The sequence below is a fragment of the Rutidosis leptorrhynchoides genome, chromosome 6 (genome assembly GCF_046630445.1).
Source record: "Rutidosis leptorrhynchoides isolate AG116_Rl617_1_P2 chromosome 6, CSIRO_AGI_Rlap_v1, whole genome shotgun sequence".
In the NCBI taxonomy this organism is placed as follows: Eukaryota; Viridiplantae; Streptophyta; class Magnoliopsida; order Asterales; family Asteraceae; genus Rutidosis; species Rutidosis leptorrhynchoides.
This window is the reverse complement of record NC_092338.1, coordinates 270,668,862-270,690,884: the sequence shown is the minus strand read 5'-3', so window position 1 is coordinate 270,690,884 and position 22,023 is coordinate 270,668,862.

Sequence of the window (22,023 nt, the reverse complement as noted above, 5' to 3'; positions counted from 1 at the left end):
ACCCTCAACCGACTATTGAGTTCCTCAACAACTATCATTTCATATAGTTTCGGAGATAATTAGTTGATTACCTTCAAATGCTACAGATCGTCCATGACTTCTGAATCTTAGATGATCGTTATTCTTATTATGATTGTCTAATGTCAGGAATTCATAAGTCACATTTATCAGTACATCACACAACAGATAAACATAAACGTTCAAATCAGTCCTTACTAATCAAAAATATCAATTCTCAGTACAGTAAATTCTTCATCTCCAATATATTAATCAAAACAAGCTCATTTTCGGATTTTTCAACTTTTTAAGTTTTTCTGGTGAGGCATTTTTCACTTTTTAGGTATTTTCTGCTGATAACATATACTCCCCCTAAAATGCTGAAATATAAAATCTTTTTGTGTTTTAGCATTTTAACCAAACAGAAAATATCTACAGACTAGCATGCAATCATGAAAGAAATTATGTAAAGAAATGCAGACAGGAAGCAAAAATATGCAATACAGATAATTAACAATTAAAAATCTACATGTCATGCATCCTACATGCAAAGTCTAAAAGCTTGACTAACCCTCACACACAACATCCGTAATTACTTTGTCTCGATCAACAATGCCATTCATATCTAGTAGGAGTAAGAACCTAGGTTTATCAAAAGCCTTAGTGAATAGGTCAGCCCTTTGGTCCTTAGTACCTATTCTCTTAACCTCAATAATCTTTTTCTCATGGAAATCCCTAAGAAAATGATATTTAACACCTATGTGTTTAGTCTTAGAATGTTGCACAGGATTCTTAGTAATTGCTATAGCAGTAGTATTATCAATATAAAGAGGAGAGAAAGAGATTCTTAGCCCGTAATCACGAAGTTCTTGTTGGATCCAAATAACTTGCGAACAACAACTAGCAGCAGCTATATATTCAGCTTCACACGTGGAAAGAGCAACTGCAGTTTGTTTCTTGCATTGCCAGGTCACCAGCCTTTCACCTAGAAATTGACATCCTCCTGATGTAGACTTGTTGTTGATTTTGCAACCAGCATAATCTGAATCGCTATAAGCTAAAAGATCAAACTTTTCATCGTTCGAATACCAGATGCCGAGATTTGGCGAATGCAACAGATAACGTAGAATTCTTTTGGCAGCTGTAAGATGAACTGTATTCGGATTAACTTGATAACGAGCACACATACATGTTGCGAACATAATATCCGGCCTAGACGCAGTGAGATACATGAGCGATCCAATGATTGCTCGATAGTATGTAGGGTCAACAGGCTCCCCTTCACAATCTAACGAAATACCATGATTAACAGCTAGTGGAGTTGACACAGGACGTTCTTGAGTCATACCGAAACGTTCAAGTATATCATTTACATACTTTGCTTGATAAAGAAAAATACCATTACTAGTCTGTTCGACTTGTAAACGAAGAAAGTAGTGTAAGAGACCCAATTTACTCATTTTAAACTCGTCCTTCATCACCTGTTTGAACTCATCAACGAGTTCCTGCTTAGTAGCACCGAAGATAATATCGTCAACATAAATCTGGACTAAAATAATGTCGTCATCTTGAACTTTTGTGAACAGAGTACAGTCTACCGTGCCCATTTGATATCCTTTTTCAATTAGATAACTCGATAACTGTCCGTACCAAGCTCTATGAGCTTGATGTAAACCATAAAGGGCTCAACGTAATCGGTAAAAATTGTCAGGATGAAGATAATCTTCGAAACACGGAGGTTGACTGACATATACTCTTTCATTTAGCTTGCCATAAAGAAATGCACTCTTAATGTAGTGACCCGAACTTTTCCATGTTTATATATATATATTAAATGAAATTGTTATTTACATGATTAAGTATTTCCAACATGTTAAGCAATCAAACTTGTTAAGACTTGATTAATTGAAATAGGTTTCATATTGACAATTGACCACCCAAGTGGACCGGTGATTCACGAACGTTAAAACTTGTAAAAACTATACGATGACATATATATGGTTATATATATAGTTAAAATGATTTTATTATAAGTATGTATCTCATTAGATATTTTAACAATGAGTTATATACATAAAAATGAGACTATTAATTTAAGAAACTCGAAAACGATATATATAACGATTATCGTTATAACAACGTCTTACTAGGTACATATGAATCATATTAAGATATTGATACACTTGGTTAATTATGTTAAATGATAATTAAATATATTATTAAGTGTATTAACAATTAAATACATATGTAAAAATAAGACTACTAACTTAATGATTTCGAAACGAGACATATATGTAACGATTATCGTTGTAACGACATTTAACTGTATACACATCATACTAAGATATATTATATATCATAATATCATGATAATATAACAATTTAACATCTCATTTGTTATAATAAACAATGGGTTAACAACATTAAACAAGATCGTTAACCTAAAGGTTTCAAAACAACATTTACATGTAACGACTAACGATGACTTAACGACTCAGTTAAAATGTATATACATGTAGTGTTTTAGTATGTATTCATACACTTTTTAAAGACTTCAAGACACTTATCAAAATACTTCTACTTAACAAAAATGCTTACAATTACATCCTCGTTCAGTTTCATCAACAATTCTACTCGTATGCACCCGTATTCGTACGCGTACAATACACAGCCTTTAGATGTATGTACTATTGGTATATACACTCCAATGATCAGCTCTTAGCAGCCTATGTGAGTCACCTAACACATGTGGGAACCATCATTTGGCAACTAGCATGAAATATCTCATAAAATTATAAAAATATGAGTAATCATTCATGACTTATTTACATGAAAACAAAATTACATATCCTTTATATCTAATCCATACACCAATGACCAAAAACACCTACAAACACTTTCATTCTTCAATTTTCTTCATCTAATTGATCTCTCTCAAGTTATATCTTCAAGTTCTAAGTGTTCTTCATAAATTCTAAAAGTTCTAGTTTCATAAAATCAAGAATACTTCCAAGATTGCAAGTTTACTTCCAAGTTTTCTAAATCCATTCCAAGTAGTCATCCAAGATCAAGAAAACTTTGTTACTTACAGTAGGTTATCTTTCTAATACAAGGTAATAATCATATTCAAACTTTAATTCAATTTCTATAACTATAACAATCTTATTTCGATTGGAAATCTTACTTGAAATTGTTTTCGTGTCATGATTCTGCTTCAAGAACTTTCAAGCCATCCAAGGATCCTTTGAAGCTAGATCTATTTTTCTCATTTCCAGTAGGTTTATCCAAGGAACTTGAGGTAGTAATGATGTTCATAACATCATTCGATTCATACATATAAAGCTATCTTATTCGAAGGTTTAAACTTGTAATCACTAGAACATAGTTTAGTTAATTCTAAACTTGTTCACAAATAAAAGTTAATCCTTCTAACTTGACTTTTATAATCAACTAAACACATGTTCTATATCTATATGATATGCTAACTTAATGATTTAAAACCTGGAAACACGAAAAACACCGTAAAACCGGATTTACGCCGTCGTAGTAACATCGCGGGCTGTTTTGGGTTAGTTAATTAAAAACTATGATAAACTTTGATTTAAAAGTTGTTATTATGAGAAAATGATTTTTATTATGAACATGAAACTATATCCAATAATTATGGTTAAACTAAAAGTGGAAGTATGTTTTCTAAAATGGTCATCTAGACGTCGTTCTTTCGACTGAAATGACTACCTTTACAAAAATGACTTGTAACTTATTTTTCAGACTATAAACCTATACTTTTTCTGTTTAGATTCATAAAATAGAGTTCAATATGAAACCATAGCAATTTGATTCACTCAAAACGGATTTAAAATGAAGAAGTTATGGGTAAAACAAGATTGGATAATTTTTCTCATTTTAGCTACGTGAAAATTGGTAACAAATCTATTCCAACCATAACTTAATCAACTTGTATTGTATATTATGTAATCTTGAGATACCATAGACACGTATACAATGTTTCGACCTATCATGTCGACACATCTATATATATTTCGGAACAACCATAGACACTCTATATGTGAATGTTGGAGTTAGCTATAAAGGGTTGAGGTTGATTCCAAAATATATATAGTTTGAGTTGTGATCAATACTGAGATACGTATACACTGGGTCGTGGATTGATTCAAGATAATATTTATCGATTTATTTCTGTACATCTAACTGTTTACAGACCAAGAACACGGTGAACATTTGAGAAAGGTGTTAGAAGTATTGAGGAAGGAAGAATTGTACGCTAAATTTTCAAAGTGTGCATTTTGGTTGGAAGAAGTTCAATTCCTCGGTCACATAGTGAACGAAAAAGGTATTAAGGTGGATTCGGCAAAGATAGAAACTGTTGAAAAGTGGGAAACCCCGAAAACTCCGAAACACATACGCCAGTTTTTAGGACTAGCTGGTTACTACAGAAGGTTAATCCAAGACTTTTCCAGAATAGCAAAACCCCTGACTGCATTAACGCATAAAGGGAAGAAATTTGAATGGAAGGATGAACAAGAGAAAGCGTTTCAGTTATTGAAGAAAAAGCTAACTACGGCACCTGTATTGTCATTGCCTGAAGGGAATGATGATTTTGTGATTTATTGTGACGCATCAAAGCAAGGTCTCGGTTGTGTATTAATGCAACGAACGAAGGTGATTGCTTATGCGTCTAGACAATTGAAGATTCACGAACAAAATTATACGACGCATGATTTGGAATTAGGCGCGGTTGTTTTTGCATTAAAGACTTTGAGGCACTACTTATATGGGGTCAAAAGTATTATATATACCGACCACAAAAGTCTTCAACACATATTTAATCAGAAACAACTAAATATGAGGCAGCGTAGGTGGATTGAATTGTTGAATGATTACAACTTTGAGATTCGTTACCACCCGGGGAAGGCAAATGTGGTAGCCGACGCCTTGAGCAGGAAGGACAGAGAACCCATTCGAGTAAAATCTATGAATATAATGATTCACAATAACCTTACTACTCAAATAAAGGAGGCGCAACAAGGAGTTTTAAAAGAGGGAAATTTAAAGGATGAAATACCCAAAGGATCGGAGAAGCATCTTAATATTCGGGAAGACGGAACCCGGTATAGGGCTGAAAGGATTTGGGTACCAAAATTTGGAGATATGAGAGAAATGGTACTTTGAGAATCTCATAAAACCAGATACTCAATACATCCTGGAACGGTGAAGATGTACAAGGATCTCAAGAAACATTTTTGGTGGCCGGGTATGAAAGCCGATGTTGCTAAATACGTAGGAGAATGTTTGACGTGATCTAAGGTCAAAGCTGAGCATCAGAAACCATCAGGTCTACTTCAACAACCTGAAATCCCGGAATGGAAATGGGAAAACATTACCATGGATTTCATCACTAAATTGCCAAGGACTGCAAGTGGTTTTGATACTATTTGGGTAATAGTTGATCGTCTCACCAAATCAGCACACTTCCTGCCAATAAGAGAAGATGACAAGATGGAGAAGTTAGCAAGACTGTATTTGAAGGAAGTCGTCTCCAGACATGGAATACCAATCTCTATTATCTCTGATAGGGATGGCAGATTTATTTCAAGATTCTGGCAGACATTACAGCAAGCATTAGGAACTCGTCTAGACATGAGTACTGCCTATCATCCACAAACTGATGGGCAGAGCGAAAGGACGATACAAACGCTTGAAGACATGCTACGAGCATGTGTTATTGATTTCGGAAACAGTTGGGATCGACATCTACCGTTAGCAGAATTTTCCTACAACAACAGCTACCATTCAAGCATTGAGATGGCGTCGTTTGAAGCACTTTATGGTAGAAAGTGCAGGTCTCCAATTTGTTGGAGTGAAGTGGGGGATAGACAAATTACGGGTCCGGAGATAATACAAGAAACTACCGAGAAGATCATCCAAATTCAACAACAGTTGAAAACCGCCCAAAGTCGACAAAAGAGCTACGCTGACATTAAAAGAAAAGATATAGAATTTGAAATTGGAGAGATGGTCATGCTTAAAGTTGCACCTTGGAAAGGCGTTGTTCGATTTGGTAAACGAGGGAAATTAAATCCAAGGTATATTGGACCATTCAAAATTATTGATCGTGTCGGACCTGTAGCTTACCGACTTGAGTTACCTCAACAACTCGCGGCTGTACATAACACTTTCCACGTCTCAAATTTGAAGAAATGTTTTGCTAAAGAAGATCTCACTATTCCATTAGATGAAATCCAAATCAACGAAAAACTTCAATTTATCGAAGAACCCGTCGAAATAATGGATCGTGAGGTTAAAAGACTTAAGCAAAACAAGATACCAATTGTTAAGGTTCGATGGAATGCTCGTAGAGGACCCGAGTTCACCTGGGAACGAGAAGATCAGATGAAGAAGAAATACCCGCATTTATTTCCAGAAGATACGTCAACACCTCCAACTGCTTAAAATTTCGGGACGAAATTTATTTAACGGGTAGGTACTATAGTGACCCGAACTTTTCCATGTTTATATATATATTAAATGAAATTGTTATTTACATGATTAAGTGTTTCCAACATGTTAATTAATCAAACTTGTTAAGACTTGATTAATTGAAATAGGTTTCATATAGACAATTGACCACCCAAGTGGACCGGTGATTCACTAACGTTAAAACTTGTAAAAACTATACGATGACATATATATGGTTATATATATAGTTAAAATGATTTTATTATAAGTATGTATCTCATTAGGTATTTTAACAATGAGTTATATACATAAAAATGAGACTATTAATTTAAGAAACTCGAAAACGATATATATAATGATTATCGTTATAACAACGTCTTACTAGGTACATATGAATCATATTAAGATATTGATACACTTGGTTAATTATGTTAAATGATAAGTAAATATATTATTAAGTGTATTAACAATGAAATACATATGTAAAAATAAGACTACTAACTTAATGATTTCGAAACGAGACATATATGTAACGATTATCGTTGTAACGACATTTAACTGTATATACATCATACTAAGATATATTATATATCATAATATCATGATAATATAACAATTTAACATCTCATTTGTTATAATAAACAATGGGTTAACAACATTCAACAAGATCGTTAACCTAAAGGTTTCAAAACAACACTTACATGTAACGACTAACGATGACTTAACGACTCAGTTAAAATGTATATACATGTAGTGTTTTAATATGTATTCATACACTTTTTAAAGACTTCAAGAAACTTATCAAAATACTTCTACTTAACAAAAATGCTTACAATTACATCCTCGTTCAGTTTCATCAACAATTCTACTCGTATGCACCCGTATTCGTACTCGTACAATACATAGCTTTTACATGTATGTACTATTGGTATATACACTCCAATGATCAGCTCTTAGCAGCCCATGTGAGTCACCTAACATATGTGGGAACCATCATTTGGCAACTAGCATGAAATATCTCATAAAATTACAAAAATATGAGTAATCATTCATGACTTATTTACATGAAAACAAAATTACATATCCTTTATATATAATCCATACACCAACGACCAAAAACACCTACAAACACTTTCATTCTTCAATTTTCTTCATCTAATTGATCTCTCTCAAGTTATATCTTCAAGTTCTAAGTGTTCTTCATAAATTCCAAAAGTTCTAGTTTCATAAAATCAAGAATACTTCCAAGATTGCAAGTTTACTTCCAAGTTTTCTAAATCCATTCCAAGTAATCATCCAAGATCAAGAAATCTTTGTTAATTACAGTAGGTTATATTTATAATACAAGGTAATAATCATATTCAAACTTTAATTCAATTTCTATTACTATAACAATCTTATTTCGAGTGGAAATCTTACTTGAAATTGTTTTCGTGTCATGATTCTGCTTCAAGAACTTTCAAGCCATCCAAGGATCCTTTGAAGCTAGATCTATTTTTCTCATTTCCAGTAGGTTTATCCAAGGAACTTGAGGTAGTAATGATGTTCATAACATCATTCGATTCATACATATAAAGCTATCTTATTCGAAGGTTTAAACTTGTAATAACTAGAACATAGTTTAGTTAATTCTAAACTTGTTCGCAAATAAAAGTTAATCCTTCTAACTTGACTTTTAAAATCAACTAAACACATGTTCTATATCTATATGATATGCTAACTTAATGATTTAAAACCTGGAAACACGAAAAACACCGTAAAACCGGATTTACGCCGTCGTAGTAACACCGCGGGCTGTTTTGGGTTAGTTAATTAAAAACTATGACAAACTTTGATTTAAAAGTTGTTATTCTGGGAAAATGATTTCTATTATGAACATGAAACTATATCCATAAAATATGGTTAAACTCAAAGTGGAAGTATGTTTTCTAAAATGGTCATCTAGACGTCGTTCTTTCGACTGAAATGACTACATTTACAAAAATGACTTGTAACTTATTTTTCTGACTATAAACCTATACTTTTTCTGTTTAGATTCATAAAATAGAGTTCAATATGAAACCATAGCAATTTGATTCACTCAAAACGGATTTAAAATGAAGAAGTTATGGGTAAAACAAGATTGGATAATTTTTCTCATTTTAGCTACGTGAAAATTGGTAACAAATCTATTCCAACCATAACTTAATCAACTTGTATTGTATATTATGTAATCTTGAGATACCATAGACACGTATACAATGTTTCGACCTATCATGTCGACACATCTATATATATTTCGGAACAACCATAGACACTCTATATGTGAATGTTGGAGTTAGCTATACAGGGTTCAGGTTGATTCCAAAATATACATAGTTTGAGTTGTGATCAATACTGAGATACGTATACACTGGGTCGTGGATTGATTCAAGATAATATTTATCGATTTATTTTTGTACATCTAACTGTGGACAACTAGTTGTAGGTTACTAACGAGGACAGCTGACTTAATAAACTTAAAACATCTAAATATATTAAAAGTGTTGTAAATATATTTTGAACATACTTTGATATATATGTATATATTGTTATAGGTTCGTGAATCAACCAGTGGCCAAGTCTTACTTCCCGACGAAGTAAAAATCTGTGAAAGTGAGTTATAGTCCCACTTTTAAAATCTAATATTTTTGGGATGAGAATACATGCAGGTTTTATAAATGATTTACAAAATAGACACAAGTACGTGAAACTACATTCTATGGTTGAATTATCGAAATCGAATATGCCCCTTTTTATTAAGTCTGGTAATCTAAGAATTAGGGAACAGACACCCTAATTGACGCGAATCCTAAAGATAGATCTATTGGGCCTAACAAACCCCATCCAAAGTACCTGATGCTTTAGTACTTCGAAATTTATATCATATCCGAAGGGTGTCCTGGAATGATGGGGATATTCTTATATATGCATCTTGTTAATGTCGGTTACCAGGTGTTCACTATATGAATGATTTTTATCTCTATGTATGGGATGTATATTGAAATATGAAATCTTGTGGTCTATTGTTATGATTTGATATATATAGGTTAAACCTATAACTCACCAACATTTTTGTTGACGTTTAAAACATGTTTATTCTCAGGTGAATATTAAGAGCTTCCGCTGTCGCATACTTAAATAAGGACGAGATTTGGAGTCCATGCTTGTATGATATTGTGTAAAAACTGCATTCAAGAAACTTATTTCGTTGTAACATATTTGTATTGTAAACCATTATGTAATGGTCGCGTGTAAACAGGATATTTTAGATTATCATTATTTGATAGTCTACGTAAAGATTTTTAAACCTTTATTGATGAAATAAAGGTTATGGTTTGTTTTAAAATGAATGCAGTCTTTGAAAAACGTCTCATATAGAGGTTAAAACCTCGCAACGAAATCAATTAATATGGAACGTTTTTAATCAATAAGAACGGGACATTTAACTTAACATCCATTTGATAAACTTTAAACTTCATAAAAGACGCGAAAGTCAAGAAAATGCGAATCGCTTCCAATCTGGCAACAAGAGCGAAAACTTTATCGTAATCAAATTCAGGATCGTGCTGATAACCTTTAGCAACTAATCTTCCTTTGTTACGGGTAACATTGCCATCTTCGTTGAATTTGCACTTCTAAACCCATTTGAGGTCGATTCCTTTCGCACCATGCGGCTTAGTAACTAACTTCCAAATATCTAGACGATGGAACTGCTGAATCTCTTCTTGCATAGCCATCACCCAATCAACATGCTTCAAAGCTTCTTTTGTTGTCTTTGGCTCTATTCTAGAAATATGACATGAGTACTCGTAATATGCAGCAGCGGCTGTCATATGAGAATCAACTTGACCATCAAACTGAACTTGTCTTCTTGTCCTAACACATGCATTCGGATCTCCAATAATGTTCTCTCTAGGATGAGCAGCTGTAGTTCTGGGAACTAGGTGTGTGGGAATAGGTATTTCTCGATGTAGATTCGTGGTATCTCCATCTTCAGGATTATCAGAATTTTCACTCAAAATATCAGATCCGCAGGTATCGTACACTGGATTAACATCTTGATCTAAATCTTGTGCTGGTTCAATGACAGTAGGTAATGGAGTTAAAGTAGGGGCAGACACTTCTGGTTCATTTTGCAAATCAAACAGCATTTGTAACTCAACTTCATTCTCTGTCTGATCTGGAGCAAGATTGAATGAGTCAATCAGCTCGTCATAGTTATAAATCCAAGGATGACTCTTCGGAACACTTTTCATATGATTCCTCTGGACATCAACTTCAGACCATTCTTCAATACATCTCGTCTCATTGTTGAAAACTCGCTTGTTAGGAGAACTGTAATCGAGAAATACTCCAGTAACCACTTTTGAATCAAACTTACTTCCTGGTTTTCTTTTCAAAATGGTGCACGGTGCACCAAATGGTTCTAGATGCTTCAATGATGGTTTTCTCCCATGTAATAACTCATAGCACGTCTTACCTAGTCATTTAACAGTTAATACCCGATTCATAGTGTAACAAGCATTTGCAACAGCTTCACCCCAAAAATGAACAGGTAAAGATGAATCATCTAGCATAGTTCTAGCAGTCTCAATCAGAACCCTATTCTTTCTTTCAGCAACACCATTCATCTGTGGAGCATATGCAGAACTGAACTGCATATTGATACCTTTTTCAATACAAAAACCTGCAGGAAACTGATTTTTGAATTCTGTACCATTGTCACAACGAATCTTTCTGACTTTCAAATTAAAACCTGCCTCTAATCGATTTATTAGCACTTTCAAGTTCTCAAACGTATCGGACTTCTCTTTCAAGAACATTACCCAAGAGAATCTTAAATAATCATCAGTTATCACCAGACAATACTTACTTCCATCAATGTTTTCAAAAAAGATTGGACCGAAAAGATCCATATGTAATAATTCAAGTGGAGCAGAGATAGGATTGTACTTCACCAACTTATTGTAGCGACCCGACCAAATCATGTTTGATGGCGCCGACTACTTAGGTCCCGTTACGTGGTCATAAGTCTTTAACATGACGTTTGACCAAAATATGTCGCATTCATTTCATAAGTAAAAGGATGTTTCAAGTTTACAAATGTAGTTCAAAAGACTAGTTACATTACAAAGTTTAACGTAAGAATGAAACCTATGCGACACAATTTAAAGTAGTCAAAAGACGCTCCAACTATGCATGTATACTCGACATCCAAGCAAGTATCAAAAAGAGTGCGAAAGCATGTATCAAGTAGCTTTCAAGGACCTGAGAAAACATATAGAAAACTGTCAACGAAAACGTTGGTGAAATCATAGGTGTTTTGTTAAACGTTGCATTTGAACCACAAGATTTAATATAATATGATTATCTAAATCATTTGCATTCCAAAGTTGTTATTTGTTTCGCGGGCACCCAATTATCAAACTTAACTGTTTTGCACCCTTTGCGTAGTGTTAGAACATACACTAGACCCGAAAATATATTTCATCCGCTAACGGTAGCGAACCGTCCGAATGAGGCTCGTCAAGCCCATGTGATCAAATAATATAAGTTCACGTTTACACCCTGCAAGTGTAACTAATGATAATTGAATTGAGGATTTTCGTTCAAACACGTACGTGGAATGTTCGTTTTCGTACTTGTGTTCAAAGTTTAAAAGTATGATACGTATATGTTTCTCATCCCATAGTTTAAAGCATAAAAGTTGTTTGAAAGATGGGACTATGATCTCACCTTGAGTGCACGTATGAAAAGTACTTCACAAAGTAATGTGTGCGAAGGATAATGCTAGTCTTGACCTAAACAAATAGGTCGTATCAATAACGGTAAACACGATAGGTCAAAGATGTTCAATTAGTCCTATGGCTCGTTATGACTCGATTATGTAGCATGTGAATCAAATTGTCAAGTTTCATGCAAGATACAAGTATAGAAACAAGTTAGGAAGGTTGCATAATCATTTGGTTAAGTTTGACAAAAAGTCAAACTTTGGTCGGTCAAAGTCAACGAAAAAGTCAACACGTTCGGGTCGGGTCCCGAACTATTTTTCTGAGGTTTTTTATTCATATATAAACATGTTAGAACAAGTCTCATGTGAATCGGAGGTCCATAGGGTGCCAAACATTTTTCATATATTTGACATGTAGGTCAGAACCTGAACACGGCTTAGGCCGCGCCGCGACCCAGGATTGCCGCGCCACGACAATACACGGGAGCTGGTACCTGGTCAGTCTGAATTGTCCAAGTCTCAATTCAAAACACTTTCAAGCATAACTCGCAAACCGCTAATACTTAGAACTCGTATCTTATATTGTTAGAAAGGTAATTTGACAAAGAACACAACTAAATACATTTCACCAAATAAAAACGTTATTTGTAACAATCGGCTTTCCAAAGTAAATGATCAATTAATGCACACATTTAATACTCAAATTTGATAAGTGCACATTTATGATTCGGGCATTTAATGCATACATACAACATGCCGTTTTGTAGGTAATCGAGCATACAATACAACTAACTACTTACTAACAATAATTCATGGCATTCAATGCATCAAATATTCATTTCAAGCTTATCAAACCCTAACCCAAATTCACCAAAATCACTAATCAAGTTTATGGAGTTTTCTCAAGCAACCTACACATGAAATTGAAGCTAGTGATGTTAAGAACACATTTAATACATGCATTTATGGCATTTAACATCATTCAATCAACCAAAACACCAAATCAAACACACCAAAGTTTATGTTCATGCTAGTTACTTCAAATAACAAAATCGAACATATAAATCATATATTCATGTTAGACTTGAGCCATAGACACTAATTAACGACTTTATAAGTTAAAAACATCAAGAACACCAAATCTAGTGATTTTAGAAAGTTACCCAAATATAATGAAGTCGGTATGGAATCGAAGAGGAAGTTGCAAGGATTCCAAATATGTAATTTATTTTGGTTGAAGCTTGATCGATTTGTTTTAGATGATGAATTCTTGTTTGAAGATTTGAGAGAAACTTTGAAAGTAATTAGAGAAAATGGAAAAGAAATGGAAAAGAAATGGGGAGGTGGGTTTGACTAGTCAAAAGCTAGTTACCTCTTTGGCATTTTGGCAAAACTAGTCCCTCGAGTTCGGTTGCGGGTACGTGAATTACCTAAACGAGATATTTTTAAAACGCGTATTAACGAGGGATGTCATAATCATATAATGGAATTTAAATAGTTAAACGGAAAAGTAAACGGAAAAAGGCGGGATGTTACATTACCTACTCCTTAAAAGAAATTTCGTCTCGAAATTTAAGTAGGCGTAGCGGTCGTTGTTTCTTCCTCAAAATCTTGCGTTTCCAGAATCGGGAATAAGTGAGGGTATTTCTTTTGCATTTGATCTTGCCTTTCCTAAGTAAACTCGGGTCCTCTTTTGGTGTTCCAACGGACTTTGACAATCGGGATTCGGCTTTGTTTCAATGTCTTGACGGAGGAGTCCACAATTTCAACCGGTTCTTCCACAAAATGAAGTTTGTCATCAATAGTAAGTTCCTCGAGAGGGATGATGATATCGGGTTCTGCAAGACACTTTTTCAAGTTAGATACATGGAAGGTAGGATGAACAGAGCTCAATTGGGGCGGAAGATCTAAATGATAAGCAACGGTTCCTATACGCTCCAAGATTTCGAAAGGACCAATATACAGCGGATTTAGCTTCCCGCGTTTCCCAAAACGGATTACACCCTTCCAAGGTGCGACTTTTAACATGACACGGTCACCGACTTGAAATTCAAGGTCGTTGCATCTTTTGTCGGTATAGCACTTTTGACGACTCCGGGCCGTCCGAAGCCTATCTCGGATTTGAACGATCTTCTCGGTGGTTTTGTGAATGAGTTCAGGTCCGGTGATTTGTACGTCGCCTACTTCGGCCCAACAAAGAGGAGAACGGCATTTTCGGCCATATAGCGCTTCAAAAGGTGCGGCTTTAATACTCGCGTGATAACTATTGTTGTAAGATGAAAGGACCCGTTCATATACATTATAAACGATTCACAATAGTTGATTACATTGCGAGGTATTTGACCTCTATATGATACATTTTACAAACATTGCATTCGTTTTTAAAAGACAAACTTTCTTTACATTGAAAATTGACAGGCATGCATACCATTTCATAATATCCACTATCCAACTATAAATTGATTTAATAATAATCTTTGATGAACTCAATGACTCGAATGCAACGTTCTTCAAAATATGCTATGAAAGACTCCCAGTAATATCTTTAAAATGAGAAAATGAACAGCGGAAGATTTCTTTAACACCTGAGAATAAACATGCTTTAAAGTGTCAACCAAAAGGTTGGTGAGTTCATTACTTTATCATAATCATTTATTTCCATCATTTTAATAAACCACAAGAATTTCATTTCCAGTTCTCATAAATATACGTCCCATGCATAGAGACAAAAATAATCATTCATATGGTGAACACCTGGTAACCGACATAAACTAGATACATATAAGAATATCCCCTATCATTCCGGGATCCTCCTTCGGACATGATATAAATTTTGAAGTACTAAAGCATCCGGTACTTTGGATAGGGTTTGTTAGGCCCAATAGATCTATCTTTAGGATTCGCGTCAATTAGGGGTCCCTAATTCTTAGATTACCAGATCTTAATAAAAAGGGCCATATTCGATTTCGATAATTCAACCATATAATGTAGTTTCGATTACTTGTGTCTATTTCGTAAAACATTTATAAAAATTGCGCATGTATTCTCAGCCCAAAAATATAAAGGGTAAAAAGGCAAATGAAACTCACCATACTGTATTTCGTAGTAAAAATACATATAACGTCATTGAACAAGTGCAAGGTTGGCCTCGGATTCACGAACCTAAATTAATTATATATAATTATGTGTTGGTCAATATTTGTCTAACAAATTAGGTCAAGTCTTAGTGTACCACAATCCTAATGCTCGAGACTAATATACAAAAGTCAACAAAAGTAAATTTGACTCAAAATAATTTCCAAAAATCTATACATGATTAATATATAGTTTAAATATCGTCATTTTATATTTTTAAATATTTTTAAAAGATTTATTAGAGTAATAATATAATTTATTTATTAATAAATAAAATTTTATATTAAATTTATGTAATAAAATATACTTTTATATATATTAATCAATAAAATTTATAGGGTTCATTTAATATCATAAAGATAATATGATAGGTATTATTAAAGTAAGTTATTACACGTAGTAAAATATGTTTGTATCACATATTTATTTGATAAAATAATATCTATAATGATAGTAAGTAAAAGTTGTATTATTTTGTAATAATTATTATTATAAAAATATCAATGTTTATAATTACTAAGATGACATTATGATAAAATGATAATTCTAATTATGATAACTTTAATATTTACGATAATTTTTAATATTATCTTTAAAATAATAATTCTATTTAAAATAATAATAATAATGATATTTTATAGTAACAATGACATTTCTATTAAAATGATAATTTTTGTTAAAATAATAGTTTTAATACTAACGATACTTTTAATAATAATAGTAATGATAAAAATAATAAGAACGATAATTTTATCTAAATCCATATCTTATAATATTTTAATTTCATCATGATACTCTTACACATTATTTCCTAATCGTTTTGTTTAATAGCTTTTAATCGTCTTTTATATCGTGTTCATAATAATGATAATAATAGTAATCAAAATAATTAGGTGTTACAAATATTTGTTTTAATTACACTAATATTAATAATGGTAGTTACTATAAAATTATTAACGATAATACTAATTATTATCTTAATGATAATATAGTAATAATAATAATAACAATAACAATAACCATTTTTAAATAATGATATATATATTAATAATGATAATAATAATACTAATAATAATAATAATAATAATAATAATAATAATAATAATAATAATAATAATAATAATAATAATAATTGGATAATAATAATAATTGGATAATAATAATAATACTAATTATAACTTTAACGATAATAACGATAGTAATAATAAAAAAATAACAATTTTTAATGATAAATCCCTTTTATTGATAAAGATAATAATAATGATAATAATAAGATAAAACTAGAACGACGATAAAAACGACGATAATAATAATCATTTTTAATAAAAATATCGAAAATTCAATTGATTATAACTTCTAATCCGTTCATCGAAACCATTCAATATCTAAAGGAAAAGTTCTTAATTTTTCCTAGCTTTCCAAGGACATGCATATCTTATACCTTATCTCAACCGCAACTGTAACTAATTCAATATTCAACCTAACCTGTCTAAGGGCAATATCAAAAGTACAAGCATGTATAATCCTAAATACTCGAGCACTAGTCAGGGATACAGTATTAGTATGTAAAAGTTAAATTATGAGTACTCACGTATCAATATTGAGATTCAATATTGCAGGAAAGGTACGTAGACGCAACAGAAATGATAAACACTATATTGACCTCACGAGCATACCCATGAACCATACTCAATCACCTCCATAGCTATAACCCATAATTTCCTTAATCCTATCATACTCGAAAAACAATTTCGAAATCACTCGGATAGCACTCCGTCATAATATTTTATGTATACTAATAATATCTTGAAATAATACGGAGTAAATATATATATGTAAATCGATTGAGAGAGTTTAGAGAAAAATATTTTCAAGTTTCTATGAAATAATGAAACCTATTGAATTCTATTTATAATAGATTTTTGAATTATTAAAGTGAATTATTAAAGTATAAATTATTAAAGTGAATTATTAAAGTATGAATTATTAAAGTGAATTATTAAAGTATGAATTATTAAAGTGAATTATTAAAGTATGAATTATTAAAGTGAATTATTAAAGTATGAATTATTAAAGGGAATTATTAAAGTTAAAGTAAAGTAAAAATAAAGTAAAGGTAAAGTTTAAGTATAGTAAAAATATAAAACTATGTACGTATAATACGCGTATAAATATATATAATATTAATTTAAATCGTTATATATATTTAATAAAATAAAATATAAATATCATTATCTTTATCATACTAGTTAAGTAATGAGTTGTCAAAAGTGGTTCTAGATATTTATAAAAGTTATATACATTTTAATAATAAAGTTCTTTTTAAACTGAAAACGTTTTTGTACGTTTGAAACTAAATAGATCAATCGAGTCTTTATGAGATTCAATCTTCCACTATCCTTTGTCTAGTTCTCAATGATTGACAATTTGTTCTTATTTATAAATCACTTTACCATTTTCCGAATATTGTTAAAATGGAAATATTTCTCAAATCAACGTGGGCCTTTCAACAGAGACTTGTAATCATAATTCAATATATCTGATAATTCAATCATTTGATCTTATCTTCTAATTCCATTGATAAACATTTTGATACAGATACAATCATATAAAGTATTTAATCTAATATTTTATTTACGTTTCAAGTTATAATATATATACACATATACATATATAATCATATTCATTTAATGGTTCGTGAATCGTTGGAACTTGGTTGAGGTTGAATGAATGTATGAACATAGTTTAAAATTCTTGCAATTTAACTTAGCAAATATTGCTTATCGTGTTGGAAACATATAAAGATTAAAGTTTAAATTTGGTTGGAAATTTCCGGGTTATCACAGTACCTACCCGTTAAAGAAATTTCATCCCGAAATTTGAGTGGAAAGGTCGTGAATGATAATAAGTATGTTTTCATGATGCATACGGGCTGAAAATTAGAGTTTTATCATCAGCGAATAATTTGGATAAACAATCCATTTATATGAAGAGTACGAATGAAGCTAACATAGAAGAGTGAAATGAGTAAGTGTAGATTCATCTTATCATTTGACGTAGATATGATTGATTCGCAGATTTCAAGGGATTTGAAGAAAATCTTCTTAATAATATTTGACTCTCCGGTAATCAAGGGAATTAGGATCCGCTTTAAATGCGATCGTCCATTTTAATTGTTCTGTCAGAGATTTTCTTATAAATTCACCTCCTTCGTTTCCTTACAACTCACACCTTCTGTTGATGCATTTTATGCAACTCCCTAGACATCTACCCACATCCATTGCAGGTACAACAGTTTACAGGCCACCATGATTGCTCATTATTATTCTATCTGTGTTTGTATGTGGTTACAGGAACTGCAGGAACGAGATTTAGATGTTTGACAATGTTAGACTTAGTTAGACGTACGAGTGAAGCCTCACTAGTACGGTTGATAGGCTCATACGTACGGTTGATGCTGAGCTAAGTCACAATTACAACCTAAATGAGAAGACACGAGTGAGTGATCACCCGTACGGCTGATGAAGCCAACTCGTACGTGTGATGAATGAATCATATGGGTGAGTCAACAGCAGGGGTATATAAAGTCTTATATTCTTCATTTTAGGTTAAGCCTCTCATTTGTTACACACACTCAGATCTAGTGAGCTCCTCTGATTCTCTCTCAGTCCAAATCACCCAGGTGGTGAATAATAGCTCTAGGTGTTGATCTAATCACACTTGATTTAGTTGTGGTTTGACTAAATTAATCAAAAAAAAAAACTTAACCTATTCGCTAGAGGGTTTGATTCACTTATTCCGCCATTGTGTGAGTTAAATCTGTTGATTTCTAAGTTCCTAGTCATGTTTCATCACCTTCTATTCTTTCCCCCTCAACTCATATTTTAAAGTATTCATCAATATGCTCCATCCAGTTCTGATTCTTGATATACTTCTAACTTTCATATCAGTCATTCTTCTTTTTCATCTACCGCCGGAAGAATCTATTTACTTCTACTATACTCTTGGATTTATAGTGTTTCTAGTTCTCCCATGTCTTTATATTGCTATATGCATCGATATATATGGTTTATAATTTCTGGTTTATCGTTGGGATTTATATGTTCCCTTATATTTCTAAGTCTCTGCTTCTGTCTTCTATAATCATTATCATTCACAGTTAATGCTCTCTTTTATTTGCTACAATTTATACCCCAATTTCTATTTCGGAGTTTTGTCCTTTCGTTTCTTCTTCTTGCGATTAAGCACCGCTTGTAATGGTCCAGAATTCACAGATATGAATTTCGGAATGAACATTGTTAATGTTCTAGGAAGGAAATTGTGATGATACGATCTTGACTTGTCAAATTAGTAGAATACCTTGGAAAAGGCCGAATCATCAAGAAATATTTTCTTAATATTTTAGAGGTTAAATAGAATACAAGAGTCGTATAACATGGCACATGATGATGTTATGATCTGTGAATCATCACGTTCCATTTAGAAACTCAGCATGACTTACTGTAATATAATCACATTGATCAAGTGTCATTATATTATACTAATTCATGCTTCAGTTCCCAACACTACTTCAAAATATTCCTATTTTAAACTTGAATGTTTCAGAATTTAGAAACTAGAATAGTTTCTTTTATGATGTAATACAGATAGCGCGAAGAGGTAAATGATTTCAAATAAGAAAAATTAAGAAAATATTTTCAGAAATATGGAGGATATTTATAATGAAAGATATGATAATATTTTAGAATTTCTAATATCAGAGGATGATGAAGAATATTGTCCGCAGGGGTTTAGAGTCAGGATCAAGGTATTCGTTAATGACTTCAGCAGGTACTAAATCATTTAGATCCTTTGAAGTCAGGTTCAGTCTTTGTAATTTGTCCACAGCCTCCTTCCTACTTTGCTCAATCCGTTTTCCAGTTCCAAAACTTCTCTTTTACTGCGCTTTGCCAGTACACTTCATCATTATCATCCAGCTTTTACTGTTTAAAGTCGTTAATTGTTTTTGCTGCTTCATCAGCATTTTTTTTTTTTTTGGAGAACCAATTCGTAGTTCGGATTGTTTTTCAGAAACTTCACATTCAAATTAAGTCTAGAAGATAGACGTTATATATACACATATAACTGTTGGCGTAGACAACCTGCGAGATTTCAAAATACTGATTGCTAATTCTCAATGATTCGTATGGCAATTCTCATTACAAGATGCGAATGAGTAAATGATGGGGTTTCAATGAATAATTATAATGACTTTTTGGAGAGGCTAAAGTCAAAGGGTAATGAAGTTGTTGTGCTAATAATGTGGTAGAATGTAAAAGGTTCCCTGATAATGATGGTGTATATCTCAAGGTTATAATAAGGTTAGTCTGATTGAAAAGTCGAAGTTGACTTGCTGGAGCTGTGACAAAACTGGCTACTTTGAATAGGAGTCGCAAAGTTATTTTTGCTAATAAATGCCAAAGAATCTGACGCGGATACGTTGTTTAAACTTTTACTTTGGTTTCAAGTGTTTTTGGGTACATAACTGTGGGTAACGTGTGGTTGGATCATCATCTCAATTGCTCATCATTCGAAGTGTCTTCAGAAATTTTTGAAGGGTTTGAACACAGATTGTAATCGTTAACATAAATTTGATGTTCTAACACAGTTTTGAAGTCAAAATATAGCTTGTGAAAGATGTAAGGATCTAAGAGTGATGATTTTGGTCATATCTCAAGTTGAATTTTGAGATTTCAAAATCATAATATGTAATTAAATTTTGAATGAGTATGGTTGTTTTGATTTCTATAAAAGAATGTATATTGTTGTGAAAGTAGGGAGTATAATGGATGATTTGCTGAATCATATTCGAAGAATGTAACATATTAATTGTGAATTTATATATCTCTCGGGTATTACCTACCCGTTAAAAAAATTTCACAATTAATATTTTGTACAAAAGAATTTTATTACAGTCTTTATGAAAATATATATATGTATATTTTCTTCAGATGTAACATAGATTTAATGAGTTAATGTTAAATTAAACTCATTTGATTTAAGGTTGAAACTAGAATTGAATAATCCCTAAAGGCTTTAAAAAGTACATAACTTTTACGCAGTATTTCTTTAATGACATTGAAATTATGAATCAATACTTCATTATTTGTTGATGTATGATGTTCGGTTCATGGAATTCTTGTGAATTTCGCAAAGTACGAATGATGTTATCTGAAAAGTTTCGGGTACATCGATGATGAAAGTGTAAAATCAAATATATACTTGATTTATTATGAATTGGAATTTGTTGAATTTCGACAGAGATTGTAGTTAACGTTGGTTAAGTTGCGGCCGAAGGACGTACATTATTGCATATTTGTAATATGAATTAACCGAGTAGTTAAGATTCACACACAATAGCTTAGCACGGAAAGATTTATTTCAATATATATATATATATATATATATATATATATATATATATATATATATATATAATACATATAATTTCTTCAGAGGGAATGAGTTAATTCTTCATAACTCGTTGATACAATATACACGTTATTGATTCGTAATGATGTCCACAGTAATTCTTGAACTGACAGAGTTTGTGATGTTATCTGTGTTGTTGATTCGGATGTTGACTGTACTGACGATGCAGGTAACGCTAAAGGTACTGT